At 37.6% G+C, this 12187-nt stretch overlaps 1 long non-coding RNA gene across 1 annotated transcript in view; it reads right to left on the minus strand.

Moving 5' to 3' along the window:
* LOC138842692 (uncharacterized) overlaps positions 1–12187 on the minus strand; it is a 76303-nt gene that overhangs the window by 27364 nt on the left and 36752 nt on the right. The window lies entirely within an intron of this gene.

Genomic DNA, 12187 nt, shown 5'->3' on the forward strand with positions numbered 1-12187 from the left:
GAGGCAAAGATAGAAGGGAGATTTTTAGACTATATACCGGTTTATGCTTTATGCTTTTTGAACCTTGTGAGTGTATTATTTATTTTTTTTAAATTAACCATTTTTCAAAAAAATTTTAAGTATAATGTAGCTCATTAGGCTTTTCTTAAGTTCCAGTTTCAACAACATGTTAAAAAATAAAATAAATAGTGAAATAAAATGTGAACTGTAAGATTATGTGTGTATATATTTGCCTGTGCTCTATGTGCCCGAATGATCCATCAGAACAGACTGTGTGCTCCAAACAGATGACCCCTGGCACACCGTGAACACAGTCACTACCGATCAATAACGATATTATGCATAGCCTTTAATTTGCAAGCAAAAGAGGTTTAAAGAATGAGAGATTTGACATATACACACTACTATATATAAAATAGATAACTAATAAGGACCTACTGTATAGCACAGGGAACTCTACTCAATGCTCTATAATGGCCTATATGGGAAAAGAATCTAAAAAAGAGCAGATATATGTGTATGTATAACTGTTTCACTTTGCTGTGCAGCAGAAACTAACACAACATTGTAAATCAACTCTACTCCAATAAAAATGTTTTAAAAATTAAAAAAAAAAAAAACGAATGAGGGAATTTGTGTTAGGAAAAAAAAAAAGAAAAATTGCAAACATAAGACTAACACCTGACATTCTTCTTCCCTGCTCCCCCATTCTAAATCTCCAAAAGAAAGACCTCAGTTTCCAGGGTACTCAAGCATTTTAGTTACAATTGCAGCTACAATTAAACTATGTTTTAAGATGCTTGGGAGCTTATCAAGTCTTTGGTCTGTATTGGAAGTGCATGGGTCAAATTATTTACACGGGGTTACATAAAGTCTTACAAAAAAGGATACCTCCCACTTTGTAATATTACTGAAATCTTCATTTCACACAGGGCTGGTTAGCACCCATAAAGGAAAGGCCCTAAGCATGGAGCTTCTGCTGACTCTAGGGTCCCTCTCCCACATCAATCCAAACAAAAGCAACGCAAATAGAAAATAAATATCAGAAAAGCTGGCAAGTGTTTTATTTTTCCCAAAGTGACCACTCTAGTGCATGTTAAAAATATAAAATGTCTCAAAGCCTTTTCTCTTCTATATTTTGAGGGGGGCGTGCCCTGTTTTGTGAATACCTTCAAGCATGGGCTTCCGTTGCCTGCTGGGTAATCCAACAATAGATTTGCTCTACATCGTTACAGTCAAAACAGTGTTTTACAGATGTTAAAAGCAGATAAATTTGAATCTTAGCTCCACTATTTACTAATTACACAACCTTGGGCAAGTCAGTTGGCTTTTTTGAATCTCAAGTTCCTCATCTTTTGAAACGTTCAAAATAATACCCACCTCTCAGGCATCTGTGAGAAGTAAGAATAGTTAACACCTATGCTTGCTGTACACCAAGCCCTGCTCTGAGCACTTTAAGTATCACAAGTCATTTAATCATCAAAAGGACTTTAGGAGCTATGTACTCGTGTCAAACCTCAGAGGCCTGAGGGACATTGAATAATTCCCCAAAGTCACACACCTGGCAAGTGTCTGAGCCAGGATTTATACCAAGGCAAGTCTAGATCCAGAATTTATGCTCTTAACCACCACAGAATACTGATAGTGCTTCTGTGATGTGCTGACAGACTAAAGTAATAGTGGATTATATAAGAGAGAATTTCTTTTCTTTCTCAAGCAACAGTCTGTGTATCAGCATTCAAGTCAAGCACCCAGGCTCCTTCTATATTTGTGTTCTTCTGCCTCGACGGAATTGCCTTCATCCATCTGGTCCAGGATGACTCATCATTATACACACATTCCACTCAGTCAGAGGGCTGAAGGGGACAGGCAGGTATGCGTCTTCCCTGCAACAGCATCCCTCTGAAGTTGCACATCTCACCTTAGCAAACTTCCTGTTGCCTAGTATGTGGGCATACAGACACATCTAACTGCAAAAGAGCCTACAAACATAGCTTTTATTCTGAAACAGAGAGGGAGAGGGAAGGTGGTAGAGAGGGAGAGGAAGTAAATGGAGCAAAATGTTTAAAACTTAGACAATCTGGATAAAGGGTGTATGGGTGTTATCTATACTATTCTTGCAATTTTTCTTTTTTAAAACTGAACTGAAAAGTTCAGTTTTAAAGTTTTTAAAAAGTCTATTTATGACAGAGAAAAAAGGCTATATCTACTACTTAGTCAGAACTTAAATTCCAGGCCCTATGCTAAGTACTTGTGGCAAAAACTGCAGTTTTTCCAATCTATTCTTCTTTTCTTCAGAAAGTAATATAACCCTGATCTGGACGTGTGTGTGTGTGTGTGTGTGTGTGTGTGTGTGTGTGTGTGTGTGTGTGTGTGTGTGGCGGGGGGTGGGGGTGGGGGCGGGGGTGGGGGCGGGGGGGGATTGGCGTATGGGCAAATCCTGCCACCTGTTTTTTAAATGAAGTATTTTGGAGTACAGCCACTTGTTTATATATACATTTTTATGGCTGCTTTTGTGCTACAATGACAGTTAAATAATCTGGCCACAAGGCAGAAAATATTGGCTGTCGGGCCCTTTACAGAAACAGTTTGCTTACTTTTGCTCTAAACCAGTTGGCTTCAAACTTTAATGAGGGGGCTTCCCTCGTGGCGCAATGGTTGAGAGTCCGCCTGCCGATGCAGGGGACGCGGGTTCGTGCCCCGGTCCGGGAAGATCCCACGTGCCACGGAGTGGCTGGGCCCGTGAGCCATGGCCGCTGAGCCTGCGCGTCCGGAGCCTGTGCTAAAACTTTAATGAGGATTAGAAACACACACATGCATATACATACAACAGGTATCTTTTCTGAGCCATTTATATCATACTCATTTACCCCTTAATATTTGAGTGTATTTCCCAAGAACATTTCTTGCATAACCACAGTACAGTAATCAAATGCAGGAAATTTAAAATAAATACAATACTTTTTCCAACCAACAGTCTACATTCTGATTTTGTTAATTGTCCCCATAGTGTCCTTTACAGCAAGGGTCCCCAACACCCTTGCCGCGGACCGGTAGCGGTCTCGCCTTTGAGGAACCGGGCCGCACAGCAGGAGGTGAGCGGCGGGCAAGGGAGCGAAGCTTCTCACCGCTTTCCATCGTTTCCCGTTGCTTCCCATCGCTCGCATCAACCACCCCGTCCGTGGAAAAATTGTCTTCCACGAAACCGGTCCCTGGTGCCAAAAAGGTTGGGGACCTCTGCTTTACAGCATTTTTCCCCCCTTCCACTGCAGGATCTGATTCAGAATCACATACTGCAGTTTTAAATCTTTTTGGTGAGTTGTTTTTCATGTCTTTCCCCGATTTTCGATAGGCGTAAATTTTTTTCAAAATTCAAAAATTCTTTATTAGAGATATTAACCCTTCATTTCTGATATCCACTGCAAAAATTTTCTTATAATTTGCCATTTGATTTTTGACTCTGCTTATGGTATATTTCTGCCCATGCAACCATGCAAAAGTGTTTCTGTTTTTTAAATGTAATGAAACATCTTTTTGCATCTGGATTTTGAGTCATAGTTAGAAGCTTTTTCCTACACTGAAGTTGAAGGTGGAATTCACCTATGTTTTCTTCCAGTACCTGTATAATTTCATTTTTTACATTTTGATCTCTGATTCATTTGGAGTTTGTTTTCAGGTGAAGTGTGAGGAATGAATCTAATTTCATCTTTTTCCAAATGGCTACCCAGTTGTTTCAACAGCACTTATTAAAAGTCCATCTTTGCCCCAGGGATTTGAGATCCCATAGTTATCATATATGATAACATTCCACATGTAGTTGGGTCTATTTCTGGACTTTTCATTCTATTTCATTGGTCTGTTTGATTACGCATGTGCCGGTATCACACGGTTTTAATTATAGAGGCCTTGCAGTGTAATTCAATAGCAGGCACGCGAGTCCCTCCTTGTAGCTCTTTACTTTGCCATGTTTTCCTAAATATTCCAAAATGTTTATTTTTCCATATGAACTTTATTTCAAATCAACTTGTCTAGCTCCAGAAAAAAAGTGTTGGTGTTTTTGTTGGGATAACATTAAAATTCCGGATTAGGCACAAAACTGATATTTTGAGACTAGAGTAAGGGACTTTTTCCATTTATTTCAATTTTCTTTTGTGTCTTTCAAGAGTGTTTTATGGCTTTCTTTGTATGGGTGTTCAACATTTTTTGTAAAGTCTATTCTAAATATTTTATCTTTTTTGGGTGCCTCTGTAAATAGGCATTAAGAAATTTGAGGTTTAGGAGATTTAAATGTAACATGTTAATTTTATATCCTGTTACCTTACTGAATTACTTCATTGTTATCTAAGTTTTACAATTAATTATCTAGGGCAACACTGTCCAATTGAAATATAATGTAGTCATTCATATAATTTAAAATTTTCTAGTAGCTAAAGTAAAAATTGTTAAAAGAAACAGGTGAAATAAATGTTAAAAATATGCTGTATTTAACTCAAGATATCAAAAATTTAGAACATGTAATCAAGAGTAAAAATAAAATATTTAAAAAATTTTTATATAGGGTCTTCAAAATCCAGTGTGTATTTTATTTATTTACAGAATATTTCAACCTAGACCTTAAACTTTTATCAGAAATATTTTGTGAATTTAGATTTCATAAATTTTACAGTTGGAAGAGTATATTCACATACCCAAATTATTCCAAACATACTTAAAAGTTTTCTTGTGACTGAAGCAAGTACCAAAAAGATCATTTTCTTTTAATATTTGTGTCCACATTGACAAAACTTGTTCTTCTTTAGAAAAACTGACATGACTTTGTAGCAAAAGCATCTATCTGTTAAATAAATTCACTAATTCTTGTGTCAATTCTGTATTACTAACATCAAATTTTAAAAGGTATTTCATAAATTGAAATTCAGCCTTGAAGTGAGGAATTAAAATCTCCCAGGGGTAACTCTCAGCAAATGGAGATAAGAATCTGGATAAATACTCCAGCACACCGTTGTTCAGGTGGGCAATTCTGAAAGCCATTCTGTAGGTTTCGCAGGAGATTACGTGGACCTATCCTCAGGGGTGACATTGATAATGCACCCTTGCGTCAGCTTTCCCTCCTTCCCCAGCTTATCCCCTCCTGTGTTCACTCTGGCTCCCTGGGACTAGCTTCTCCAAAAGCAGCCTGTACCTAAGTCTTTATCTCAGGCTCTTTTTTTTAAAAGGAAATTCAAGAAAAGACAGAGATCTACCAAGTTTGGAGCATGGGCATGTGTAAATGGTGGAATGCTTGCGGAAAAACAAATTAGAAATATCTGGTGAGTCCTTAAAATATTAATCTGGATTTTGATTGAAAGGTGAGACCTAGAAATATAGATTTAAATGTATTCGTTATTAAAGTAAGTAAGGAGAAAGGCAATGTTAAAAACTGTAGTCTGTACTGTGGCTATGTAAGAGAATATTCTTATCTTTAGGCATATACAACTTATTCTTAAAAGTTCAGAAAAATATGCATATGCATATATATGTATCTCCTTATATACATATATGTATACATATATGAAAAGAGAGAGAGAGAGAGGGAAAGAGAGAGAATCTGGGGAAAGAGAGAGAATCTGGGTAAAGAGTATATGTGTGTTCCTTGTACTATTCATGGAGCTTTTCTGTAATAAAATTATTTCCAAATAAAAAGTTAAAAAAAAACTACTATAGAGTTTCTTTTCAAAAACAGCAAACTTCAGTCATATAGCTTCAGGGTCAGCAGCCTTTTATCTTTTTACCACCTACCTATAAAAAAATTTCCTGAAATGCTGACAAGCTAATATTGTCAAAGGCTCCACATTTGGGTTCACTAAGAAAAACAAGGAAACATTCACTCGGAAATGATTATAAACAGTCACACTTTCCCCCACTTGAAAACAAAAGGTAACGTTGGCTATTGCCTTTAAAAACTTGGCTGGCCCTTTCCTTACTGTGATGACCTGGTTTGCAGAGGCACTGAGAAAATTCATTAAAAAATGGTAAAACAGCTGAGATGTTGGATTTGAAGGTCATGTGCTGATGTAATTTCTTCCCTGGATTTCTTGGAAACTTTGCTCAGGAAATCTCTTGCTGAGTTAGTAAATAAAGACAATACAGATATAATGGGGAGAAGGTCTGTTAATGAACCAACAGCACACTGGCCAGCAACTTGAACAAATGCCTGTGAGACAGCTCTAACATGTCAAGGCTGAAGAACTTTTACAACTGATAGCACACAATTCCTTCACTTGCCAGAGTTTACTATTTGGCAGAGCTCACAACCGTCATCTGTTCTACCTGCTCATCTGCAGTTTTCTGCAGTCTCTAATGGTACCTGTCAGGTCATCATCCGGTCTATGCCTAAATATGTCCATTATGCTTGAAACCGCACTATTATTCTTTCTCCTTGTATAAACAATGATGTTCATGGCATTATTTTTAATAGTAATTAACAAATTAGGAAGACCTTAATGTCAGTCAGTAGAAAAACTCATAATTCATTGAAATTCTGAGTATTATTAAAAAGGATCAGTTGGATTTATAGATACTTATTTAGAAGAAAAAAGTTTACAATATATCACTAAGCAAAAAAAAAAAAAAAAAGAGAGATTGTAAAATAGTTTACATAACATCATTCTGATTTTTTTACAAAAAGTTATAAACTTTATCTCCATCTGCCCAAAAAAGTCTGGAAAAATAAATTCCAAACAATTCCAAACCATTAACAATGGTATCCTGTAGGGAGGATGGTGGAAACAACTTACTCCTCCTTCTTGTGTTTCATTGTGGTGAGAGTTTCCCTTACACTTCTGACCTCTTGATTCTTGTTCCTATTCCACTCCTTGGAGGTGTGTGGGCAATATGATGGGATACGCTTATTCTCTCTGACTCTTATTTCCAGGTAAGGAGTAGGCATTAGAGAAATATCATTCCTGGGTGAAGGAGTAGATTGGCAGGTTTGAAGAAGAGCGTTGTCTCTTTCCCTCTGGAATCCGACTCTAGCAGAAACCACCCTTCTGCTCTTTCATCCCATGCTGTAAGTTATGGGGATGGACCCCCTTAGGTGAGGAGGCCGTGGTTGTAACGGGTTCCCAATAATTCACTGACTGGGGCAGATAAGTGCTATCCTGGGGTTTGGTATTAGCAAGCCCACTGCTGCCTTCTATCTAGACTGTAGATTATACAGTAGATCTAGCAGTAGCAAATCTGATGTTTTGCTATCTGCCTGATTCCTTATTTCTCATTGGTTCTAAACTTGGATGAGTCATAAGTATCATTCATTGGAAGCCCTCAAATGCGAAAACACTATTTTCTTTTTCTTTTTTATGCTTATATATTGTCTGATTTTTTTGTAATGGTGAGCATGTATCAATACTACATAGAGAGATATTGATACCTCTAGATATAGAGGTATAAGATCATAAAATCTATATCCTCAGTTTTTACCTAATATCAGTATTCTTGTTTCCTCTCTGATTTGTATTGTCCTTCATACTTCAGTCGCTTAAAGCAACCACATTGCCTTCCAAGCTTAGGAGGGGTGCTTTTCCTTGATCTACTCTCTACTCCCTTGGTCACTGGACACTAATTCTCTTGTTCCATACATACTTTCCCCTATGATAGAAACCATCTAATTTGGCTTCTCTCAAGAAGATCATTGCCTCTCTATTCCATTAAGTCATTCCTATTCAGACTAGGGAAAAAGCTTTTCCTATTTTTCTAGACCCCCAGAATAATTTTGCTCTGGTGACAGACTAAGAATGGTCTCCCAAATATTTATGGAATGTCTCCTTCATTTTCCATATCAAGGACTTCAAATATATAAAATACTATGTCCTCTCAAATCTTTATTTTTCCAGGCAAAATATTTCCACTTTTTTCAGCTATACATCACATGACATGGTTTTGATTCCCTCTAATGTATTGGCCACTCTCCTCTAAATGGCCCCCAGTTTGCTGATAAGCCTCCTAAAAGGTGTTAAGGAATGATACCCACAGAGGAATATAGTTCTCTGGGTGTGATCTGAGCAGTGCTGAACAGAAAAGGGTCACAACCGACTTGTTACAAGGATGGTACACTCTTAGCACAGTGGGAAGACTGGTGGTATACTTATTGTATGTGCGATATTGGTGATCATGTCAGAGGATCCACTCATATTGGGCTTACTGTAATATGAAACACATAAGTCACGTTCAGCCATGCTGTTGGTAAAATAGATTCATTCCTCTCAACATACAAACATCTCACGTCACTTCCACACTAAATTATAAACGTCCCCATGTTTTCTACAGTGATCATCTCTTCACAACAAAATATCCTTCCTCCTTTACTGTCTATCACTGCTCAATCCAGGTGATTCTGATCTGAGTACTTTGAAGTTACTCTTATAAATAATGCTAATAAGAAAAATCCAATAGTCTCTTTTCAGGCCCAGTCCTGCCCTCTAGAATGTTGACATTGTTGGCCACTCCCTCATTCTTGGGTTCTAGATTCTACTGCCTTCCAACTCCCATAGCACTTTCAAGGTTCCCTTCCCATTTCAAACAGTTTCTCTTCAGGCTGTCCCACCCATATCTCTGTTATTATCCCACTTAAAACACATCAATGCCTCCTTATAGCAGTTGTTCACAAGCCATTTATATATTGGAACCATCTGGGGAGCTTTTAAACATAGCTAAGTCCAGGCCCCATCCCAGACAAATTGAATCAGGATTAATATAGAGACTCCTGGATTTAAAAACCATCAGAGATGGCCCCTACTTTTTGGTCCAGCATCACCTCTCATCCCTTACCTAATGATCTAACCATATTAAATAGATTTCTTCAACATGGGCTGTTTTCTCTTTCTAGGTTGTGCACTGTCAGTTTAAGTGTCACCTCCTCTGTGAAGCCTTCCCTAGGTCTACATCAACTACACACTATTTTTTCCTTACTATTTAATTCCTTTGACTTGATAGTGAGACAGGGTTTAGGTTGAGTCAAGTTGGTAAAGCTGTAGGTATGCCCAAATCAAGGAGCCAAGAGTAGGGAGGGGTAGAAGGTAGAGTATGAAGAAGGGGTGGTACTCATATCCCTTTCAAAACCTTCACACGCATGTACATAGACACACACACACAGACACACAGACATACACACACACAGTGAATGAAAGTGGGGTCCTCTTCAAAGACCTTAGATTGCAAAGAAGTGAAAAGAAAGCATTTGGGGAAGAGATAAAGGATGTAGGAGGATTGTTTTATAATTAAAGGATCAAAAGAAAGTAGGATGTAGTCGGCTGGGGATAATAGTGAGGGAGAAGCGATTGTCTTTTGGCAAAGGGCCTTGGGTGACTGGAATGAGAAGTTTGGGGCAGACATGAGGGAGCTTGTGGGATTTACATAGCTGGTGGGGTGAGGGGTGTGTGGTCAGCAGCTGTGGGCAGCTGTCTGCAGCTTCTCAGAACCAGTTTTTGATTCTGAACTAGGATTGATGTAAAGGTCATTGGTCCGTTGTTTGTGGTCAAACTTCTTTCTAGTTTTGAATACTTGTTCTTCTGATTGTTTCAAAAGTTGCCGTCCTGTGATTTCCCTCTTAAACTATCTTAGTATCTTGAAATAGAGAATAATATTGATTGCCTACCCAACACCATTTCCCATTTACTCTTTAAATAACTTCTTTCCCATACAGCTATGTGCTTTAAAGAAACATGATTCCATTCCCACCTCCTTATTATGATTAGTCTAAAGTTTAGAGCAATCTGTGCATGGCGTTTCCCAGGCAACTGTAATTGGTTTGGGGGATGTACCTAACCCCAAATCTAATTGGTTAGGGGATAGGGTTTCTCTTCTTCTGGACACACAGAAGAACTTTTGTAGCCCAGTGACCACTGACAGCCATCTTCCAACAAAGAGAAAAACAAAGGGATAAACCCGCTCCTGAAGACAGCAAAGCAGAGGGATGCAAAGAATCTAAAGCTTTGATGATATCACTGAGCCACTGAATCAGCCAAACTTGGATCCTGCCCTGCCTCTGGACTCTTTGTTATATGAGAAAATAAATGTTATCAGTTAAGCCATTTCTGGTGATGATTTCTGTTATTGTAGCCAAAAGCATCTTAACCTTCATCTGGATATAATTTAAAAAGATTAAATGCCTTAAACTCACATAAATTAAATGATTATCTCCTCAAAATTTCTTCAACCTTCTTGAATCTTGGCCTTAGTTCTCTCTTTCCAATATTGGTTCTAGAACTCTGCATTCAAATATCACTGAGATGCACATACTGCTGCTACCACTCAGCTCATAGACCTTCCAGGAAAGCGAGGGAGGACTGAGATGAGAGCTCCTTCCCCTTCCCAAGGCTTGGAAAGGAGTCAGATTGATTTTAACTTACCTAGTACAGGAAGCAAGTTGTTAAAGCTTTTTAAAATTATTATTATAAAATAACATATGCATCTGAGATAGCTCTAGAATGGAATTCCCAAATGATAGGACTGTATGATTTGAAAGAGGAAGAAAAAGTTAATGTGTCATCTGGTGTGTGAATATTTTATTGTCATTGAAAAAAGTTGTAAGTCCATTCATCACACTTGGTTTGCTACTCTATATCCTTTGCTTGTTCTTCAGAGGAAAACAGAATAGTTTTTGTAGCTACAAGAGGCACATCTCTCAGTTCCTGAAAGTTTTGTAGAACAGCAGCAGGAAAGAATTATTTCCAATGATCTCACAATTGACACAAAGTTGTAATTTCATTTCTCTTCAAGAAGGCGGTCTTTCAGATATTGAAATTAGAAGGCTTTTTAAAAAATGATAATACAGAAGAGACAAATTGACACTTTGATGATGATTTTTTGTCTTTCCTGTCACTATTGGCAACACAAGTCACTACTAAGGTGACTTCCAAAAACACTTAACAAGTGTAAAAATTACAAATTAATCAAATGAATTAAAACTTAGGAAAGAGAAAGTCCAAGCGATCCTTCTAATTAGGGAATATAGACCAAAAGTAGAATATTTCACAGTCAAATTTAGTATACAAACAATCAAGGAAACATATATTTTGAATTATTTGCATGTCTGTATTAAAAGTTTAAAATATCTTAAAAGTTTAAAATATCTTAAGTGAAAATGATAAAAATACATTCAGAAACTATGGCTTGTGGAATCATTACTTCTCCCTCTTCATAGCAAGAAGACTCTACAATAAGATTAGGCTGTCCCCATCTCCCCGTGTAAATTAAACCTCCCATAATCACTCTCTATCCAATTAACGTTTTATTTTCTTTAGAGCACTTATCGCTCTCCGAAATGTTCTTCTCTATTTGTTGTCTAATTCCACTAGAATGTAAACTCCGCAAAAGCAGAAACCTCATCTAGTGTATTGCTCCTGTGTTCTCAGCAAGGCACTTAGAACATCTAATGCCTTTTAGGGGCTTGGTAAATATCTGTTGCATACATAAATTATGGATAAATAAATCTTGGTGAAAATATGTTTTAATTTACAGGGGAAAAGAAAAGACTCTGTACAGTATATCCTAACTAATTCAATTAATTAGGAAAATTTTCCCCGAGAAGTATTAATAATGTGACATTGTTAACAGATAGGCATGGGCATTTAGAAGCTAGTTATGAAAAAAGAATGCAAATATGTACAGATCCTTTTTAATACAAAAAATATTTACGGAATGATTTGAATTATTTTAAACGTTTCTAAATTTAAATCTTCCCAAGTTGAAAGGTGTTTTACTAAGAAGGACAAATGCCATCTCGAGAATATTTATGATCAGAGATTTCTGACCCAGCCTGAGACCCGGGGCAACAATCACCAAAAGTAATTCTTCTAATTGCCCTAACTAACTAACTACTCTTTCACATGTAGCCAAAATCTCCAAAGATGGTGAAAACTTGCCAAACACAAACTATACTCATTTGTTCAGATTGCTATGACACAGCACCATAAACTGGCTAGCTTATAAACAACAAACATTTATTTTTCACGATTCTGGGAGGATTGGTGAGAGCCCACTTACGACATGGCTGCCCTTCTGCTGTAAACTCACAGCGTGGAAGGGGCGAGAGATCTCTCTGTGGCCTCCCAGATGGGATAAAGGTACCGAACCCATTTATGAGGGCTCTGATCTCATGACATAAGCACCTCCGAAAGACCCCCATCTCCTAATACCCTCACCTCGGTGG

This window comes from Globicephala melas, chromosome 5, assembly GCF_963455315.2.
Source record: "Globicephala melas chromosome 5, mGloMel1.2, whole genome shotgun sequence".
NCBI classification, from domain to species: Eukaryota; Metazoa; Chordata; class Mammalia; order Artiodactyla; family Delphinidae; genus Globicephala; species Globicephala melas.